General features: G+C 32.6%; 1 protein-coding gene across 1 annotated transcript in view; it reads left to right on the forward strand.

The window, feature by feature from the left end:
* The first annotated feature begins 21803 nt into the window (after positions 1-21803).
* The window catches only part of MSR1 (macrophage scavenger receptor 1), a 73013-nt gene continuing 70929 nt past the window's right edge, over positions 21804-23887 (forward strand). The window contains exon 1 of the mRNA XM_019738014.3: positions 21804-21950. The gene's annotated coding sequence lies outside the window, so the exon portion shown is untranslated. The remainder of the gene's footprint in view (positions 21951-23887) is intronic.

A 23887-nucleotide genomic window follows, 5' to 3' on the forward strand; every position in this document is an offset into this window, starting at 1 on the left:
TAAGAGAAACCTGGAAAAAACAAATAACCATTAATACGTGAGCAAAAATCAGAGCTTAACAATTCTATGACATAAAAGCAGGCTAAGCCAAAGCAATCCCAGAAGCTAGGGAATTAAAACCTGACTTTTGTCTTTTAATCTATGTGCACACATCTGCTAAATGTTGAGCAAATGCTATGGTGGTACCATGGGACACTGTCAATATTGATATTGCTTATAGATAAAGGGAACCCACACAGTAAAAACAGACTAAGCAAACCAATTTAACTATGTCAAAGAACTCCTTTTAAATCATTTTTGAGAATTACCCCACATGAATATCTCTTCACCATAAGTGTATTAAAAATCTGTCATTTTAATGTAATTATAAATTGTTTGATTTAAAAAAAAATATGTGTTTGCATTTAGGTTTTTGATCATGCTATTTCAGATCACAACTTATAAAATAATGCAATCTTACTGACACAGTTCAAACACTGTGAGTGTTTAAATAGAGTTTTCTTTCTATCATAGTCTGATATTTTAGAAGGAAATTGTCTGCAAATAATGTTTTCTTTGTGTAAATTGTCATTATCATAGCTTAATTTCTTTTATTTTTTCACAATATGTACAGATGACCAATTGGGTAAAACAGCATTTTACTGTCTTATAAAAACAGACACTTTAAATATAGGCAGTTCTCACTTTGAACGATAGTGTGGGACAATGAAAATAACTATGCCAGTTGAAAATAAGACAAGCAAATTTAGGCAATGATAAAAATTACAATCGTGTCAGTAACTTCATTAACTTAACAATTAACTTTTGTCCAAACGTTAGGAACTCTTTTACCATAAGTTATAAATGTATTGGTAAATGAAAAATAGTAAAGCTGTTATTTCTTTAATATACTGTAATTGAAAACATTAAAAACATTGAAGATTTAAATGTTTTACTTCTTTGTCAAAACATTACTTCTTTGCCAAAAAAATATATCAAGAGTAGATTCCATTAGTGCTTGCCTCCCTGCTGTGTAATATCATATAGAGGGAATCTTTCTGTTTTGCCTTGGCAATTTTTCATACTCTTTTCTACAATTAAATCACCTTTTAAATTTTATTCTTTTGCTTTCAAGTCTTGAAATGTCTCTGAGAGTTCTTTCAATGTGGAATTTTTGCCAGTGTTAATTTCTTTAAAACATTTTAATTATTTTTGTCACAACCACTTTCTAATTTTTGTTAATAAGTTTGCCTTCACTGTGTTCCTCTAGCTCCATATCTAGAGTCTCTTGAGTAATGGTAGTTTCAACATCCCACAGTCAGCTATTTCTTCTGTAATTCCATTTACTTTTGAGTTAATGTTCACTTCTATCATTAACTTATTTTTAGGAATAAAGAATTTCTTATTCCTTGTGACACTTCCATCTTTAAAATGCGCATATATCATGTATCAAGATAGGTAATACTTGGTACCATAAATGAAATCTCAATAAATTCGAAAGTATTTAAACCATACAGATATGTCCTGTGATGACAATAGCATTGAATAAAAAACAAACTAAAAATAATGTGATTTATATTTGCAAATATTTGGAAATTAAAAGCATACTATTGCATAACCCATGTGTCAAAGAAAATACCAAGTGGAAAATTAGAGAATATTTGGAATTCAGTAAAAATGAAAACCCATATCAAAGATTCATAAAATGCAGCTAAACAATCCTTAAAAATAAATGTGTAGCATTAAACATTATATTAGAAAAGAAACGCAAACTTAACCTTAAAAAAATTTGAAAAGTAATAATCAACTGAGACTAGAAATTAATAAATTTAAAAACAGAAAAACAGAAGAAATCAATCAAACAAAAATTGTGTTCTTTGAGAAAATGAATACAAGATAGTCTCGACAGACTAATCATTATAAAAAGGAACAACATTAATAATTGGGTGATGAGGGTCAAAGTTACAAACTTCAAGATATAAAATAAATAAGCCATGGGGATATAATGTACAGCATGGTGACTATAGTTAATAATATTGTATTACATATTTGAAAGCTGCTAAGAGAGTAAATCTTAAAAGTTCTCATTAAAAGAAAAAAGATTGTAACCAGGTATATATGGGGATGGATGATAACTTGACTTACTGTGTGATCATTTTGTAATATATACAAATATTGAATCATTCTGTTGCATACCTGAAACTTATATAATGCTATATGTCATTTGTACCTCAATATAAAATAGAATTAAAAAGTCACTGGATACTTCATAAAAATACTTAGGCAAAATAACTTCATCAATTTTGCTTACAAAAAAAAAGGAAATATAAATTATCAGATTATTAGTATCTAGCATGATAGCACTTGAGATCATAAGGACCTGAAAACAAAAGAGGGAAATATTATGTATATCTTTATAACAATATATTTGAGAACTCATGATATTCAAAAATATGAATAAATTAATAATATCATGAAAGACACAGACTAACAAATTTCACACTGGTATAAATAGATAACCTGAAAAACCTTATAACTTTTAAAGATAGTTCATTGGTAGTTCAAAGCCTTCCCATAAAGGAGACCATTCACAAGTCTATACTATTGAATTCTACCAAACATTTTAGGAAGAAATCTGTCAATATTGCTCAAATTCTGTCAGAAAATACAAAAGGAGAAAACGCTGTCTCATTCTATGAAGTCAACATTACTCAATACCAGAACCAGAAAAACACACTATCAGAAAACTACAGACTAATATTATTCAAAAACCTAATCACAAAAATCCTCAACAGAATATTAGCAAATTGAACCCAGATGTATAAATAAGTGGGATAGACATAATTACCTAGTGGAGTTTATCCTGGGAATGCAAGTTTGATTCTAATTTTAAATATTAAACAATATAATTTGTAATATTAACAGACTAAAGAAGAAAAAACATATGTCTGTTAATAAATACAGAAACAGCTTTTGATAAAATTAAACCCCCATTCCTGCTAAAAATTCTCAACAAAAGTAAGATAGAAAGGAATTACCTTAAATTGATAAAGTGCAATCACAAACAAACAAAATTACCACTAAGGGCGGACTTAATGGTGAAAGACTAAATTCTCTACCCCCTAAGTTTGGTAGCAATGCTAGGTTGTCCATCCTCATTACTTCTATTCAATGTCATACTAGAGGTCATGTCTAGTAAAGTATGGCAAATATATATATATATATATATATATATATATATATATATATATATATATATATATACATATATATACACACATGTATATATATATGTGTATATATACATGTGTGTATATATATATTAGGAAATGCAATATATTAATGCTCTCTATATATATATATGGAAAAGTTTATTTACAGGATACATAATTATCTATAGAAAAAAACAAGTAAAACATGCAAAAACAGCTAGAACTAAAAACTGTTCATGGAAGTCAGCAAGATTATAGGATACAAGGTTGATATAGAAAAATTAAATGTATTTTTGTATATTAGAATGAACAATCTGAAACTGAAATATGAAATACTGTTTATAATGAATCAAAATGTGAAATACTGAGAGAAAAATTAAGCAGAGGTCGTACAAAACCTATGCATTGAAAACTATAAAACATTGCTGAGATAAATTCTAATATACATAAATAATTTGTGATGTATACCATGCTCATGGATCAGGAGACTTGATATTATCTCTTCCAAATAGATCTCTAGATTGAACAAAATCTAAACCAAAATTCCAGCAAGCATTTTTTTTTTTACAAAATTGGCAAGCTAAAACATACATAGGAAAGCAAAGTAACTAAAATATGTAGAACAATTTTGAAAATAAAAAAACAAATTTTGAATAAATAATAACTGTTATGACAAGATAAAGAATATAGGTATCTCAATCTACTTGGGATTCTGTAAGAAAATACCATAGACTGGATAGCTTAAATACATACATTTGTTTCTCACAGTTCTGCAGGCTGGAAGTCTAAGATCAGGATACGAACATGGTCAGGTTTTGGTGAAGGCTGTCTTTGTGGCTTGTAGACAGCTGCCTTCTTGCTGTGTCTTCACATGGCAGAGAGAGAGAAAACAAACAAGCTCTCTGGTCTCTCTTCTTATCAGGTCATTAATCCGGTAATGTGGGCCCATATTTAGAATTTTATCTAAATCTATCTCTCAAAGCCCTCATCTCTACATATCATAATACTTGGGGTTAAGGGTTTTGACATATCAATTTGAAGGAAAAACAATTCAGTCCATAGCAATAGACTAAAGTAAAATGTATGTATTTTTAGAAACTGGATTTATTAACAAATGTGAATGATTCCACTTATATCACTGTTAAGCAATATTTTGATGATATAAAAAAATATGTTTCACATTATAATTATTTTAAGAGAAGTATACACAAGGATTCATTTGTTGATTTCTCTATCTAAACATATATTCAAAATCACAAACAGATGCTATGGTGTTGTATTTAAGAATCTAGTCTCTGGAGCGGAACATTCCAGGCCTGAATCCAAAATCTGCAACCTAGTAACTGAATGAAATGACCTTGGACAAGTTTTATTAACTTCTCTCTGACTCCCTTCACTAATTTATAAAGTGAAAGTAACAATAGCACCATTCTGAAAACTATAATGAGTATTAAATAAATTCATATAGAGTGTCAGCTATGTATTACATCCTCAAATGTGTTAATTGACATTATTATAATTAATTGACATTATTAAATAATTATGAACATATATGTGCCAATAACACTGTGTGACTGGACATGGACATTAAATACACGAACTTGAAGCAAACAAAATTCAGTATCATTCTGGTAAGAATTTCTTCACCATGTTTTCTTCTTTCCTGTTTGTACCACTTGGGTTGCTCATTTTTAGTTATATATATCTAATATCTTTTGACTCTCAGATATGGACCAGAATTTTTTTTGTTTCATTTAGAACACATAGGTGAGTATTGCAGGAGGTTGATAGTATTGGTTGGGGAAATGAACATATACAATTTTCTGTATCTCAAGCCTATATTTTAAGTATTTATGTCAGGCATTTTCTGAGAATATTTTTTGGTACTAAAAATGTTATCTCTAATGTAATTCAGTACATTGCTTCCTTTTGTGATTTCTGGGTTTTATTTCTTGTTTTAGAAAACCTTCCCTAATCAAGACTAAAACACATATTCCTATTTCCTTATACAGCATTTTATTGATTAGGTTGATGTTTGCATTTTTGATTCATCTATAATTTGTTTATTTAAGTGGTAAGTGATGGGTTTGACTTAGCAATTTCTTACAAATGGTTGGGTATTTAAAGATCAATGTTTTTCTCTCTTTGTCTTGAAATGAAATGCTAATGCCAATATTTGGCTAGAGCACTTCAATGAAGGATGAAAACATTTACTGAGAAGGGAAAATGAGCAAGAATAAGAATTTTTTGGAAGAAGGGATAGAAATAATGTATCTTAGAGGTGTCATATTAAAGATACTACTAATCTAATCATTCTAGTTGAAGCCATCCAGTAGGCAATTGGATCTTCAATGAGGGCAGAAATGAAAATATAATTTTTGAATAGCAGGGGTTATAGGGACAAAATCATTCTCTGATACTAGGAACAAGCCTGATGAACCCAAGAGGAAAGTATACATGTTGGAGTCAGTAACTGGAGGAAGTTCAAACTTTTTATCACATATTTCTCAAGAAGGCATGCGATTAGATATTTTGCTGAGTGTAAAGGGAGAGACAGGTTTGATAGGAGCTTGAAAAGATTACCAAAAGCTTAAATTAGATGCCTAAGGGAAAAAAGTAAAGACCAGTAAAAAGACTGGCAGGTGATGAGCATTCAACCCAATTGGAAATGATGAATTTGTAATATAGACCTGTGTATCTTATGTACCCTACACCAGCCCTCACAGCCTGGAAAGCGAGAAAATGTGTATATTATAATGTCAGTGTTATATGGATATTTTACTTATGGATGATTTAATTGTGTGTCTCACCTATTGATGCATATGCTTAGATTAGTGTGTATGCTAAACCTGGTTACTATTCACCTTCTGACTTAAGAAACTTTATATTTATTTCTAATAGTGATACACATCATTATGACAACTGGAGGATACACAGCTATTAACTTTATGACTCCCAAGGTCACAGTCAGTTACTTTTCAGTGTGTTTTTCAGTTTTAGATCAATTTACAATTTATCCTAGTAAGATTTGAGTTTACTACATTGAGGTAACAAATGTAAAATGAGTTAGTTCTTTCTATTAATGAATTGCAGACAAAGTGAAATTATAAAAAAGAAAAATTTGGATTAATTGTTAAAGTATTTTGGTCTTAACCAGATTTATTTCTATATTTTAGAATTTAATAAGAATGCACAATATTTCTCATAATTCAAACTCTACCTGATTTATGATATACAATAAAATTTAATATGGTTTGATTCAATTTGCTTCAAATGCAGAACATTTTTAAAAAATATTTTCCTACTAACTTTATTAATATTAAAATATGCTAGTTGGCGTTCAATAGAAATTTAAAATAGATTATTTTCTTTAAAAAGACTCATATCTTAGTTCACTAGCTTCAACTTTGACATAAATGTTATCTCATTGTAATGATAGCACTTTTTTCTTATATCCTGATTTATTAACATTGAAATTCTATCCTAACTTAAAGGTTCACGAATTCTAGCTGAGTTTTTATTCTCAGCAGCAGCTGATAGGTTAGTACCAAAATATTACCATGGAATTATTTAAGTGAAACCTATTTTCAAATTGTGTAATTAAAATAAGGCAATTAATTCACTCTTTTCCTTCACTTAAAATGAATTTCTTTCATGTATACTAGATAGCCTATGGTGATAAAATATTAAATAAATTAGTGAATGATTTGTTTTATGTGTCCAGAATATGTTTTCAGTGAATATCACAGAAGTATGATTTCTTGGCTCACTACGAAAGTCACAATATCTGACTTCTTCATAGCAAGCATTGCATCTCTGAAATCTTTTCTTTTCATCCTAATATTTTGATGGCTCCTTTTACGAATGTCGATAACAGCCCTTTCAAATTTAATTATTGCATTTTTTCACAGCCTTATTTCTATATTCAATGTTTTCCAACTCATTATCTCTATATCTTTGCTTCTTTAGTTTCATTCTATCTTCGACTACAGAAATTCTACCTACTATGTTAGAGTCAATTGATCACGTTTCGTTCTAGTCTAATTATCAGTGACCTCCTCCGTAGCATGCCATGTGTCAACTAACCTGGCAATAATCATATATGTGTTAATCGTATAGAAATATTTGTAATAATAATAACAATATTTGTTTACTAAGTTGTCAAGGGCATTTACATGTTTTTTCTGATTTGATCAGAAGCCACTGCTGAGTAAAAGCTGTATGACGGTATACATGAACAAATAAACTATCGATGTCATCAATATTTAGAAATCAGTAAATATATACTATTTGTCTATATTCCTGTTCTTTTAACATAAGCTACAATAATGTTTAATGCAATCTAATACATTCCAGATCTAGTACCACTCAAAAGTAAACAGAGAAACAAAAATTACAAGGTCCAGTCCCTACCCTCCAAAATATCTCAGTAACTGAGAGTGAAAATCATGGAGCTAATCTTGGATTTAAACTCACTAAGGTCACCTGAGAACTCTTATGATCAAAAAAATACATTGTTTTTCCTCTCTGAAATAAAATTTCCCATTTCTAACATGATGTTACAAAATCAAGCAAAATAAAGGATCCATTCAAAATGCAGAACAGGTCAATATTTTTTAATGTAACTGAGTATAAAAAGTTTATTATTATGGCTTCAGATTCCACATGGGAATTTACTTTAAGAAACCACCACTTGTCAAATTTGGTGTAGTATCAACAAAGAATATACACAATAATCTTAAATGGCTTTTAAAATATCGCTTACTTTTCTAAGTACATGTGTGTGAGACTGTATTTTTTTTCAAATACTTCATGTTACATATTGCATCAATTGAATACAGAAGTTGATATGAGATTCCAGATATCTTCTAATGTCAGACATTAAGAGATCTACATTTTGTACAAATATAAAGTAATGGCAGTCTTTTCTGTGTATATTAATATATTTATTATATACTTAAAAGTACTAATTTTTAAGTATAAAATAAGGTATTTATGATAATATGCATAGATTTATACTTTTAAATATTTTTTTAAATTCTTTAATTTTAATTTCTGATATGGGAAATATTGATAGACATAAGTCACATAAAGGAAGCTCTTTGGGTTGTAAAAGATTTGTAAAAAAATTTGTAAAAACATTTGTAAAATAAATTGTAAAAAAAAATTTGTAAAAAATATAAAAGATTCCTGAGATGAAAGGATTTGAGAACCAATGCACCACAATATCTATTGATACTATTTTTAATGGGCAATCGAGTTGTTTCCAATTGGGGCTGTTACTAAAACGTTTATTTGAAGATTATGGTTAAATGTCTCTTACTGCACATGTGCAAGAATTTCTCTGAGGTACTCAGTTAATTTTATGTGTCAACTTGTCTGGCCACAGGGTGCCCAGATTAAATATTATATCTAGGTGTTCAATGAGAGTGTTTCTAGATAAATTTCCCTCCCAATGTATGAGCATTAGCCAATCTATTTAGGGCCTGACTAGAACAAAAGAGAGGAAAGGGACATTCAGTCTTTTCTTGCCTCAAAGACTGAGCTGGGCCATCTCAGTTTATCTTCTCCTACCCTTAAGCAAGATTTTAAGTTATCATCTCCTCTAGTTCTCAGGCCTGCAGACTGAATTACGCAATTGTCTTTCCTGTCTCCAGTTTGTAGACAGCAGATCATGGGACTTCTCAGTCTCCAAAATCATGTGATCCATTCCTCATAATAAATATTTGTACGTATATATTCTATTGGTTCTGTTTCTCTGGTGAACCTTGACTAAAATTGGTATATACTTAGAAACAAAATTCCTCAAATATCATGTCTTCTATTTTTTCATGTCCTCTACTGTCAGCTAATTATTTGTAGGAATATTTCATATAATCTGTATATTAGGTTTTATTTTTCAAATTAGATATAAATATTTGCTCTCATTTTGTGGCTTTTATTTTTATGTCCGCACTAAAACATTGAATTGGGAAAGATTCTTTAAAAATAAAGTTAGGGAAAAACAGAACATTGATTATCTGGATGCATAAAAAGTTTTTTTAAAAATCGTATTATAAAAAATTACAACAAACATAACCAAAAAATAAAAAAGAAAGAATTACGATACTCAAAGCACAGAGTCTTTTTCTTATAAACTCTAAAAGGACAAAAACAAACTTCAATTAAAGAGATTATGTGGTGGGCAAGCAATTAATAAAATAAATGTAAATGACCAATGCACTAAGAAAACTAGGTTAAACTCAACTACAAATAAGTGCATAAAACATATTAATGAGAAAAAATCCAATTTAATAAATTGATAAAGTTAAAAATAGCAAAACAAATTTCAGAGCAATAATGGTTTAAGGGAACACGTATTTGCTTCCATGAACTGCTAATGGAAAGGCAAATTGGTGTAATTCTTCTGGAATAGAGCTCTGACATCTACCAAATTCTAATGTATTTTAACTCAATAAAAGATTCTGAATTCTTATCTGTATAAACAATATTATTAAACACATGTTTTTGTTTCATAATGTTGAAAGATATATAAAACAGTAATAATTTCACAACTTAGAAGCAACCATTACAAATGTTTTGGTATATTTACTTTAAGATAGCTAAAAGTGTCAGAATTACCTGGCATACTTTTAAGTTCACATAAATTCTCCCTTGCGCTATTTTGATCTGTTGTAAGCTATAACAAATATTTTAACTGAAAAAAAGCAATACCACAAAATATGATTGTGATGCCTACTGATGGAATATTAACATTTCAACATATTTATATGTGTGTGTGTATATGCGTATATATATATACGCATATACACACGGAGAGACAGAGAGACAGAGAGAGAAAAGAGTGTGTGTGTGTGTGTGTGTGTGTGTGTGTGTGTGTGTGTATATACCGGGGGTGCCAAAAAAATGTATATATATTACTTGTACTCATCTTTTTTTATCAGTACATTATTGAGTATTATAATTTTAATGCAGGTTTTTCGTTTCTTAAAATGTGTGTACATTTTTTTGCACCTTCTGTATGTGTGTGTATGTATATATGTGTGCATGCTTGTGTGTGTATGTGTGTGTGTGTGTGTGCGTGTGTACTACCTACATGTATAATCTTAGGCAGGCATTCGAAATACCCTATAATAGTCATCCTCTAATTAAATAATTTTAATGAGCATAACTGTTACTCTTATTAATTTATCAGGTGGATTCTCTAAATTGGCTCACTCAACGTCAGTCCATTCCACTCTTCTTCTAGATGGAAAGATTGAAAGCAACCAAAACAAAAAACTATATTTCACCTTTTCCAGATTCCTTTGCTGATTAAGCCTGAATGCAAATTATCCACTTAGAATGATTCTTTGGCATATTAAGGGGCAAAGTGAGATAGAGGCCATCTTCCTGGGGTCTTTACCCATTGCTCTTGACTAACAAATACATGAAGCTGTACAATTCTCCTACAGCAAAGGAGAACAGTGCTCATGCTTCAGCTCTCTGGATGAGAGAAGCAGTTGAAGAGACAGAGGCCTGGACTTGCTTCTTTGGGCCCAGATCCCTCAGAGGTAGTTAAGTCCCATGGTGGGTCAGTTCTAAATGGTCTAGGAAACATTCTAATAACCCCAAACTATATTTGGCCTCTTCTACATTTCCAACAATTTTGTGGATAACTTTGTTAACCTACAAATAAAAGGCCAAAGTGAGAGGAAATAAGTATTTATTTGAGATCCAAAAGAATAGTTATTTGCAAAGCACTAATTCAGACAGAATTCCAAATAGTGTTATGATTAGGAGGTGAAGGCAAGGGATGTTTATGAGAAAGGTGAGGGGAATAATTACATGAAGAGGAGGAAGGAATTTCTATAGATGCAGATACGATAACATAATGATGCTAATTCTATGGAATGTCATTCAATCCTGTAGTCTCAACGTTTGCTTTCTTGCTTCTTTAACAAACAGTTGTTGGTGATACAGTCTGCTTTAGGCTTAGTCTAAAGGCTATTTTGTCCAGTTTTAACATTCCAAAGATTAGAAGTGGACATCTACCCAAAATTACAGCAAATAGACATCTCAAAGGCCCATAAATGGACAGCAAAAATTAAAATAAAATGATGTTACAATGTGAATTATAATAATACCAATAATGATAATTAGCACATAAAAACACAGCTATAAACTCATTTAATTTTCACAACAAACCTATAAGATAATTCTTTTATCCTTGTTTTAGAGATGAGCAAAACTGAGGCACAGGGAGAGGTTAAATTAACTTGCCCAAAGTCACAGAATTAATCACAGTTGATCTGGAATTTGAAGCCCATTAGTTTGACTCTAGAATCTGTGATTTTTCCGATGATGTTATAATACTAGACTTCATAAGCAAATAAATCATGATTATATATATATGTATATCAAGAATCTTTCCAGTCATTATAAGATTAAAATTATTCATTTAAATGGCTAAATTATCAAGGACAAAAAATTATGTTGGGACAGAAATAAATAAGAGACTGGAAAATATAACAACCCATATAGTTTACATCAAAACAAACTCTGCAATTGAGTTTACTGAGTAAAATAGCATTCCATATTAAAAATCAGTTATTAGAAATGAAAGAATATTGCTCCTCCATTAATATTTCCTAAGAGAGTGCTCTTTAGGAAAAAAACTGTTATATTAATGAAGAGGATTCAATGTTGGTTTTAAATTTTTAAATTTCAACTTTAAATGTTAAATTTCAATATAACATTTCAATTTGCTGTTAATAATACACTTATAGAAAGCTACTAGTTGCCCAACACTGTTAAATGCCCTTTACAAATATGAATTTATTCAGTTCTAATAGGTTATTTTTGAAATTCTCATTGTATTGATGAAAAACTGAGGTAAAGTAATTTGCCTGATGTTGCAGCTGGTAAATTCCAGAGGCAAGATTCAGTCTCAGCAGCCTGTATTAGCATCTGGTACTTTATGTGCCATGCCATTTAAATAATAATCTTGTGTATAATAATGAGTAAATTATCATAAAGAAATAAAAATGTTTAGTTCCTGGAAAACACTGAGGATTCTGAATGTGTTTCTTAAATAAATAACACCATGTTTCTTTACTAAATAGTTTCTTGCTGGCTGGTTTACCCTATCATTAGAGGTCTCACCTTGCTCATTTTTCCTATGTTGTATGAATATAGTAAGTGATTTGGATGCAAGGTGTTTATTTCCAGACGTAAATATAATAATGTCAGTAATCAATTTCCTAACAATTCTTCTTGATCTGCCTTAGCTAGTGAATATTTTAAAAGGTAAGTCCTAGAATGTTTTGGGAAAAGGTGTTAGAGACAGAATGGAATATTTGATATATCAGAGTCTACCTCCGTAAAGCAAACTAAACAAACAAAATCTCTTCCCTATTATGTAAAAACAGCTAGGGGAGACTGTTCCCTTTGCTTAGGATCAATGCCATGTGAAGTCTGTGTAACTTTGTTTTAAGCAGTATGAAAGATGGGAAAGAATTCATTAAATTTCAAAAAGCTTTTGCATTGCGAAATAATTTTCTTAAGACATTTTGTTTCATATCTAAATACTAGATGACTCAAGATTAAGCATTGCAATTACTATTTATATGGCAAAGAACAATGCAATTTCGAGCAGCTTATTTTAGTTGTATCTCTTCATTTTTCAGAATCATCCTTTTCTTTAAATTATTATTCAAAAGATGGTTTACTTTTTGTCCTTTGTGGGGTATGCTTTGTGTTGACTAATGATGAAAATCGTCATTTCCTTTCATCCTTATTTTAATAATCACTGTTCTCCTTTGTTGGGTGATTTTTGGATGACACCCTTGTCCTGCAGAGAATTGCAGAACTTCGTCAGATCTGTTCAGGCACCTGAGCCTAATTAACAAAGTTTGAACTATTCTTTTTATAGTAGATTTGGTAAATTAAGGTGCATGCCTCTAAATCATTCAGGATTGAGTGAATATTTTAAAATGGAACATTACTAATGATCACAAAGCATATCTTATTTATATTACTTATCTAATGAAGAGAAGTAGATGTGACCAATTATGTAAGAACCCACTTATTCATACTGCCCATGCTTCTGTAGAGATAGCATGCCATTTATAAAGTTACCATTGGAATAGTATAAACTATTAAACTTTTACCTCTTAGCAATTAAATTGGAAAAGAAAGAAAGAATAAATCCTGGACAATTCTGGTTAGTCAGAGAGGGATAATCAGTATTCTTTTTTTTTTTTTTTTTAACAGGTTAAATTTTTTTTTTGCATATGCGACCCCATTATTTTTAAGTTTACATAGTCAGGTAATAAAGCCTTTAATACTGTATACTCTTCCTTTCAATCTTAGTTCCACAGGACAATTAGGGTCACACAATTAAGTTCGCGAACTCATCCTAGAAAAAGTGCTACATACCTCATCGCTGAATATCACTATGGTCACCTTTGAAGTCCTCCCCTTAAGAAGCTCTGCACCAACACCAGCACCTAGTCCACCCTTCTTGAGACTATCTGGTTTCTCTACATCAGCTTCTACTTGGTTACCTCAAGTGTCATCACCATCGTACTAGTAAGAACTCTGACTTATGTAAACAGCAAAGACATTTAGTGAAAGACGGTCTGGTTCCACCCAAAATCAGTGGGATGGCTCGAGAACCCAGTTTGAGAAAAGGGCAAGAAGCAAAGTAGGCTAAGCACACAGGTCCAAAGCCTCCTTCACTTCAGGATGATGATCACAGCATCTCCAGTACAGGATTCTTGATAATAAATCTTCCTTTGGACTCTTATTCTTACCACTGCTATGAATCATTTCTGACCTATCCTAACATCTTTGTCTTATGTTCTCAAGACTCAAAACTCAGGCAGGATCAAGTCATTAGCCTGGCTAAGTCATATCCTGCACTCCAGTTTTCAAGGGGCAGGAAGAGAGAGATGCTGGAGCTTGTATCTCAGGGAACTTGCCTCCCCAAAAGATACTGACAATGGAGAATTTACCAGAAAGATTCAAAAGGCCCACTTCAATCATCATGATCATATTCATGATAGTACAGTGTTGTAAATAATGATTAGTTAACAAAATAGTTGGGTTCTAATTCAAACTCAGTATTTACCATTCTCATGATCTTGGCTAAGGGAGTTACTTTTGTGAGAATTTGTTTCCTCATAAGGATGGTAAATGTTAAGTCAAGTGTAATCAGTGTGCCACCAGATGGCTGGCAGAGCCATATAAGAAGATTTCAGTTGTTGCTTCTGCTGCTGACACATTGAAAACTCATTAGCAGCAATATCCAGATCGTCCTTGTTGAGATCAGGAGTCACTTCCATCTTTATTACAAGATTACTTTGTATAAGTGGTAGCTGGGAGAAGAGACTGATTGGTTTTCACCAGAGAAGTTCATCGTGTCAACCAGATTATTGGATGAACTTGGGCCAAGACACTCTATGAGCATCCAATACGGCATGAGTTCTGAGCCTCTATTTCACAAGAGCTGATAAGTCACCTGAGGATACTGCTTCAGGCCCTCTGGAGATGGCATCACGGAGATTTACAATATAGTCCTTGTTATCAACTAAGTTGTTTTGTCCCAAAATTCATGATAAAGCCTGAAGCACTAGTACCTGAGAATGTAACTGTACTTAGACACAGAACCTTAAAAGAGATGAGTAAGGTAAATGAGGCCTTAGTCCAATCTGACAGATGTCTTTATAAGAAGAGAAAGTTTAAGTACATAAAGAGATAACGGGAGTGTGAGGACCAAGGGACAACTATGTGAAGAAGAAGCAAAAGGGCAGCCAACTGCAAGTCAAGGGAAAAGGCCTCAGGAGAAATCAAGCCTGATGATGCCTACATCTTGGACTTCAGTCTCCAGAACTGTGAGAATAAATCCTTATTGTTTAAACAATCCAGTGTAGTATTTTGAATGGCTGCCATAGGAAAATAATGTAGTCCTGTGTTAGTTTTCTACTGGTACAATAACAAATTAACACAAACTTAATGGCTTAAAAGAACACAAACTTGTTTTCTTATAGTCCTATAGGTTAGATATCCAAAATGGGTCTCACTGAACTAAAATCAAGTGTTGGCAGGGCTGCATTATTTTCTGGATGCTCTAGGGGAAATCGGTGCTTGCCTTTTTCAGGTTCTAGAGGGCACCCACAGTCTTTAAGCTGTGGCCTTCTTTCTTCATTGCCAAAGCCAACAACCTTGTATCTCTTTGGCCATTCTTCCATGATCACATCAATTTTTCTGACACTTCTGCTTTCCTCTTCTACATTTAAGGATCCTGGTTATTACATTGGACCCACTCAGATAATCCAGAATAATCTTCCTATTTTAATATCAGGTGACTGGCAAATTTAATTCCATGTGCAATGTTAATTCCCCTCTGCCTTGTAATATAGCAATTGTTCTGGGAATTAAGAGATGGATATCTTTTTAGGGGAGGGCGTTATTCTGCTTGCCACAAGTCCTATCACCAGGTTTCTGGGTTGATCTCCAGGGGCTCATCACTCAAAATGTACTGGATGGTTTAACTATCGCTGTTCTGGAACTGTGAAAGATATCGAAATCCCTGCAATGATGAGAGTTAGGTGTCTGCCTACCAGACCCAGAGATTTTCAGCTTATATAGGTTAAGTAGTTCCTCAAGAGGACCCCTAACATTCCTAGACCATAAATGTTTATTTTATATCTAGACAATTATTATGAAGAATTAACTCTCCTTCTTTCACAAATCTCCTGCTGGGCTGTCCATTTGCCAAACCAAATCGGAAGCCAGAGGTCAAGGGAGCCATTTATTTTAGTCCAAAAAGATTAGCCTCTTGGGGAAAACAGTAGGGTAGAGAGTAGGATCTGGAGTAGTCAATGAGAAAATGTCAAGCCCACCATCTGTCACCATCGAATCCATTGTCAAGTTCCATTCAATTTGCCTTTTAATATCTCTATCCACTTCTCCCTGTTACCACTGACACCTCTCTAGTCCAAATTGCCATCAACTTTTCCCTGCACTAGTGCTTTAACTTCCTAGTCTACTTGCCCTAACTCTAACGTCCCACCTCTAATTTATTCTCCACATTGCTTGGCAAACAGAGTCAACTTTCAAAGTCCAAATATGTCTCCTTCATCTCACCTCAAAATCATTGATGTCTTTCCACTGCTCTTAAGATAAAGAAAAACCTTCTCAATCCGTTGGACTCCTACCTAACTCTCCTTATCTGGAACCTGGCTTGCCACCTGTTGCTTCTTTCGCTCCAGCCACATTGCCTTGCTTTGATCTGTGATGCTGTTCATGTTCTTGCCTCCTTCAGGAATGTTCTCCACCCAAAATGTCTCTTTCTTTTCAGCAATTCAGCTTCCAGTGCTTCTTTGTATGATGTCCTTTTCTGAGTTCCCCCACTAAGCAGGTGTGTGTGGTATTGCCTTTTCGCCTCACTGCACACACCACTCTCCTATTTTTACTGTCTTTTCTGTGCCCTCGAGCGGCTGTCAGGAGCTGCATTGCTCAGAATCACCTTCACTATATGGTTCCTGGCTAGAGTTCATCAATGAGTGGTGTTGTCAAGATATTGGGGAAGCAAAAGAGAAAGAACCCTTTAGTCTGTGAAAGCCATTACAGGCAGGTCGAACAGCAAAAGCCAGATTTGAAGTTTGGAAGCACTCCTGGAAATCATCAGCAGTAGCTTCTGAAGATATTATGAGAGAAAATAGAGAAGTATCAATAAATAATGATGTATGTTCACGAAACCTAAGTATCCACGTGGCACAGTTGAAAGAACATCATAGGATATAGATTTTAGTTCATGCTTTGTCACTGTCCTGGTGACCCTAGATAATTTTTTGAAGAGTCTCTAAGTTCTCTCATTTTATAATGAAGAGCTTTTGCTATGAGAAAAAAAAAAAAAAAAGATACAGAGCATGTGAAATTGCTCTAAAGTAAATGATATCCACTTTGCTACAATTCCCTTGGCTGAAGTGTAAGTCCTCTTCTCTTCCTGAGCCCCTAGGCTGACAGCCCGTAATGATTCCAGGAGACTTCTGGGTAGGAATCTGTTTAATGAATTTTGTTCAGGCTTAAATTAATTAACCCATTTACCACTTTTAAGCATATTTAAACTGCATGGGTCTGTCAACTTTAATTCTGAAGCCGAACTTCCCTAAACTCAGTGCAATGTGAATTCATGTTTTTAAAATACCACTTGAAAATGAGGTCACTTTTAATTTTTTCTTAACTATGTCTTTTTAGTAAGACATGGATCACAAGGGAAGGGTGAATTGTTCATGTTGCTTTGGGGAGCAGCTGAGCTTGCAAGGAAATTAGTCACTAGTATTCTGTACAAGCTCTACCCTCTCTGCCTCCCTAACTCCAAGGAGTGTGACTTTTAGGTCTTGCTGTACACTTTCCTGCCTTTTAGCATGCCTTGTAATTTTGTGGTGAAAGCTAGAAATGATATTATATATCAGGTAAATAAGAACTGTGGTAAATCGGCCTTAGGGTGAGATTTTATGAAACCTGGCTAAGAGTTAGGCTGTGTTTCATGTTTGCTGTAGCTGTGGCTGCCAGAAGCTAAAATTTCCTCTAGTGTCCTTGTTTTTGTCTCTCGTGTGGTCATTGGGGTTTCCCTACCAATTTGCCTTATAAAAGAACCTTGCAACTCTGTTAGCTCTAATCTAGTGTTACCATACTGGAGCCATGCTGATGGGATGGTAAGGGACAAGGAAAGGAAAGTGTTCGATGATTTTAGGATTAAATCCGAGTCTTTTAGTGGGCCGAGTCCCTGTACTGTGATTTTCACAAGTGCTTCTTAGCTCCTCTTTCCTTCCCTCCACCCCCCATTAAGGAGGACGGAAATGAAGCTGGAGTTGGATAATTGCCCTTCAGCTGCCTCAGTGAGATGAGTTTCTTCTGGAGAGGAAGATTTTATTATGGAGAATGCTCTGGTTATATTTTTAAAAATGATAATTTTTCCCCTACCTCTACTAGAGGTAAACTGTGATTTCTTTTTTTTTTTTCCTTTTTGGCTGTCGACTGTAAGGAGCTAGTGGGATTTCTGGAGGCAAAGCCCTCGAGAGTTTGGGGGTCCCCCTAAGACTGCAGCCCCCAGGAATCTCCAGCACTCACACTAGTCCTTACTCAGCATCCAGCAAAATGACCGTTTAAGTGTTATCACCAGTGTATGCTCCGGTTCCATCCAGGCTTATGCTCAGGAAAACTGACCTCAGCTGCGAGTCTCTGTAGTCACCTCACTAAAATCTGGGTGGCAGTTTGCCCTGAGGCCTCAATTCTCTGAAGGCTCCAGGAAAAATCATCACTTTTCAGTTTGTTCAGCTAATTTTTCTTGTCGTAGGGACATGAGTGATGTCTTCCAAACTCTTTAGATGTCAGGGCTGGAATTAGAAGTCTTCCGTGCACTTTCTTTTAAAAACCAGCAGTCTAGTATTGTGCATTGATTCTCAAAGAAAAATGAATACACATATTAGTCCCTCCACTCCACCATTAATATTTTATTATAATTTTATGTTAAGACAGAGACATAAATTTAGACCTAAATTTCATAGCTCTGTAATTTTTAACCAACTTTTAAATGCATTTGTAATATATGGTAAATGGATTTTTCCTTTTTATAAGATATGTATGCCTCTATAAATTCCCATTATCTATTATTTTCTATTAATCTCATCTTATTTTGATTTTCATTATCTTCTCAAAGTTATATGCATATAAGTTTGAAGAGAAACTCCATGTTTAAGTGATTTGTTTTTTTTAATCCTTTTTTCTGCATTTCTTATCTGTAGCTTCAAACACAAAACACATGAGGGAAGGATATGTATGCTAACTAAGCACAAGTAATAATCCAATAATGCATTTGTAAAATAAATTTTTAAAATCTTACAAAAATACTAAAACTTTAATCATAAACATCAATTTAAGATTGTGTGGGTAACCAAGACAGTATTGATAGACTTAATATCAGCAAGATACTGCTTAGTTCTGATACTATATTTAGTTTGTTTCTGTATTTTAACTTCAATTATATTTATGTAGGAAACTTCTGTATAAAATGTTATTGATAACATTAAGGTTTTTATTTTTTTGTGCTTACGATCATCAAACGATGCAATTTTTCATCAAACGATGCAATTTTTCAATAGCAATTTTGATGAGGTATGTTTTGATAGTTATGTAAATGCATTACATTCACCTAGATGTATCCGTTGCAACATTATTTAAACTTGTATTTTAATCACTATCTATACTTACTTTTAGCCAAAAGGCCAAGAAGATTTAAATCACTATCTAATTATTGCTTTGAGTTCAGAATATGAAAAACAAAACATTATCTTTGCAAATTTAACACATAAATATGTGGTATCATTACCTTATAACTAACAACCTATTACAATTTTAGGCATACAAAAGTATCTCTTAATGAAGGTAAATTACATCTTCCTTTGCAATCAGCATGCATGCTTTTACCACAGCGAGCCCGATGAGACTCAAGTCAGTTCTTCCATCCCATTTCTTTATTTGACTGTGAAACTTATTTGAACACTTATTTAAATACTGTTATATAGCATTCACTCTAGACATTGTAGGTCCACCAACAACAAAAAAGATGTCATTGGAATCCCATGGCAGTAAATGATAGGAAAGCCACTCTGCAGATGATCTGGAATGCGCCATGTTTATAATTTGTTTTCAATATAACATTTCTGACAGAGACCCCTGATAATACACACACTGATCCAGATTGAGACAAACGTTTATTTTGCCGGGTTTTGAAAGCAGATTTAACTGGGATTGCATACCAGCTCCAATGACTCATAGCTCTTTGCTCTTGGCAAGTTTGCTTAATACCTCTAAGCCACAATTTCTTAATCAGGAAAATGATCTGGCAAAGTTGCTGTGAAATCAAATGAAACAATGAATATAAAGGACCAACTCCTTAGACATCCCCTCTGTTTTCTTTTAATTCATCATTAGCTTGACTTGAATATATTTTCTACCTGGTTGTCTAGTAAGGCATCTTACATACGAGTACAGTTAAGACCTAAGAGCTTATATCATGTAATGTAATATATACTATATTATTTATACACACATATATGAAGAGAAACAGAGGGCTTTTTTTAAAAGGAACAATTAGATTTTCAAAGGATGTGGAAGTAATCATATATAGAAGTGATTAGCATTGTGGAAGTAAAGACATATACATAACAATATTGCAGAGACATCCTAGAAATAAAGCCTACTCTGACAGAAATAAACCTCATTAGGATAGAATTTGGGAAATTTGCTGTCTTAGTTTGTTATTCCCAGTCTAACTTTTCTAATCACGTAGTGTTGACAGGGGTATTCAAATTTAAGGTTTTTAAACTCCAGATTTTTTAAAGACCTCTAAAGGACCTTGTTTTCTAAGATATATATATATATATATATATATATATATATATATATATATATATATAGTCAGAGGTACATACAAACAATTACAAAGCAAATAAATTGAGTTCTGATGTTAGTCTAAGTTCCTCTTCACCAAGAATTTGGTGATAAACTTAGCGTAGTTAAGGAATATCCTCATAGCCGTTACGCAGATGCAGCCAGGATCCACTTCAGTAATCCTCCTTCTCGTCCAAAGTTACCTGGCTGGCACTCTCACTGCTTGCTTCACTGCCCCTGTTACTATTGCTATTGCTATTAGTGTTTAAGAATGTCTGGGTGATAGTGTTCTTTTCTTCCTCTCAAACACAGTGCAGAATTCCGCTTTCTTTCTACCAGGGATATTGCCTTCTGAGATACAGTGCTCTGTGGTGCTCAAGGGCATGGCAAGATTATTGTGGCCAACGATGGTATGAAATATTATCCCTCCCTGTTTAAAGCACCAAGAAGTACCTACAAGATATAAACTAAATACCTTTCCCTAGAAGAATTAACTATAAAAATTAGCTATAATATACGCTTTTTATGTGTGTCATACTGGGATTTGTTGAATGTGGTCAAATAAGTGAGATGAAAAGTGTAAACTCTGACAGGGTAGTAGAAGGTGACGGATACTTCTTTCTTCTGACTCCATGCCTCAGACTCCTTTCCTCCACTGTGTTTCTGGGGAAATAAACAGCTGGTTACTAGTTGCTCAAAAGGGATCTGTAGATAATGCTAACATCAGTATAGGTAGAGCTGCAGTGAGCATTATTGGATTATTTCTTTTGCTTAGTTAGCACACATCCTTTCCTCATGTGCTTTGTGTTTGAAGCTACAGATAAGAAATGCAGAAAAAAGGATTAAGAAAAACAAATCACTTACACATGGAGTTTCTCTTCAAACTTATATAGATATAAGTTTGAGAAGATAATGAAAATCAATATAAGATGAGATTAATAGAAAATAATAGATAATGGGAATTTATAGAGGCATACATATCTTATAAAAAGGAAAAAATCCATCTACCATATGTTATATGCCCTGTTATAATAACCCATTTCTTTTTCATCTTACTTCTCTTTTTTTTTTTTTTTTTTTTTTGTAATGTCCTAGATGGGAGGAGGAATGAGTTATCTGACAAATTTAGATTTTGCAGACTTGTACTTTGGTGAGAGTATTATTGAAATGCATTGTTAAGAAAGATTTTCAACACTCAATGTGTCATTTCCTTTCTTCATGTATCAGATGCTGAAATACTGTGTGATAAAGATTTTAAGTTTCAATTGTAAATAGAGGGAAGTGGATAAATCAGTTCAGCCGTCTTTAGGACAAACGGTAAAAGAAGTTTATTTTAATGTTCTTCAAAAAATTGCTTCTATTGTTTATATGTGTCTGCTCTGTGTGTGTATGTGATATGTGATAGATATATATTCAATAATTTCTGGTATAAATTTTTAATCTTATTACTAATAATTTGGTTTGGTTGTTAAAATGGTAAAAAATAGAGATTTTTGTTTTTGCTAGGTTTTCCATGAGTGAAAAATGTATATGTGTGCATAGATATGTATGAAACATACTAAAGGCTTTGTAGGTTTAAACTAGTGAGAAATTTTTGGCATATAATTGTGTATATTTTGATTAAAAATATTGGCTTTAATTCAAAACATGATTAAACATATTTTAATTAGTCTAATTTCCTTAATTTTCATATTAAACTTTTGGCTTTAACTTAATACCTTTTATTACCTTTACTTATCATATAGGTAATATTGGTTGTGCATCTATATATGCACATCACTGAACTAGATGTAGGGAGGGGATACAAAAAATAAAATGAAGTCACTGTCTTCAGGAAGTTCATGATCTAAAACAAATATATAATTTGAGCACCTTACTATGACATAAAATAATATGTAAATCTATAATTTGAGTACCTTAAGTAGTGTGAAAATGCTACAGTTAACTACTATGGGAATATAAGGTCAAAATTACTTCAAAGGGAGATGGGACTATTAAAAACATCTTCATGGATTTGTTCGAATTTAGGTTCATCTTGAAGAATGGGTAAGATTTACGTAGCATAGAATGGGGGTTAGCATTCTCATGGGCAATGTGAGAACAGTGACAGGAAAGTCATAGAATGGGATTGTACATGTTTTATGCAGTAGTTAGGAGCTGATATTCTGGAAGTACACTGCCCACGTTCAAATCCAAGCTTCTCCATTCCCTAGTTCTGTAACATTAACTAGTTAAACATCGCAGGTCTTGGTTCCCTAGCTATTGTGAGGATAAAATAATTCTATATTTTAAAAAAAATTGGTATTTTAAAATAATGACTCATCTGTTGATGATTGTGTACCAGGCAATTTACAAAAAATATTTTTAACTCTTATAATAATTCTTTAAAGTGGTATTGTAATCATGTTTTACATATATAAAGAATGCAATCAAATAAGTTATTTGTGAAAGGTCATGGCTAGGAAACGGCACAGACAATATTCAAACGTAGACTTCATATTCAAAAATTGATGCTCTTTCTTCTTCACTACCAAGGATTAGCATCAATAGTATCAGGCACAATATATGTTTCCATTTTTTACCTTAATCCCTTTTATGGACACAGTTTTTAACAGCAGAGCTGTTGGTTTCACAAATATGTTAATGTTATTTTCATTTATATATTTTGAACTATTCATACAAAATCAGATTTTTTTATTTTTGAATAATAAAGTTACAAAGTTATTATTTACCCCTTACAGATGAAATTAACCTTAAAAGTTTGATGACAAATTTGAAATAGGAAACAGTCTAAGAAGGAAAAATGTGCACAACATATATATTACATATAGTTTATTCATACCTATATAAAGAGGGAGCCTGTGAGGATGGATAACCAGTTGATATGAATAAACAAAACAAAAGAAGAAAAACAAATAATGGAAATATCTCAACACTAATAGCAAAAAATGCAAATAAAACTTCCTTGGAGGTATCATTTAACTCTTATCAAAATCCAAATGCTTCTAAAATAAACATTATTACTGAATAGTAGTGAATTTGGTTGAAAACTGCCATAGTCACATATGACTGGAAACTTTATAAAACTGTATGATCTTTTTGAAGAGTAGTCAGGCAGTAGACACCAAGGAATTTAAAATACTTTTCCTGTTACCTGATAATTCAACATATGGTGAATAATCCTAAAGAAATATCTCAAAATAATACAGATACATTATGAAAATGTTTACATTATCATCTATATTAGTAAGATA

This window comes from Rhinolophus sinicus, chromosome 16, assembly GCF_057876585.1.
Source record: "Rhinolophus sinicus isolate RSI-liver-muscle chromosome 16, RSI-T2T, whole genome shotgun sequence".
NCBI classification, from domain to species: Eukaryota; Metazoa; Chordata; class Mammalia; order Chiroptera; family Rhinolophidae; genus Rhinolophus; species Rhinolophus sinicus.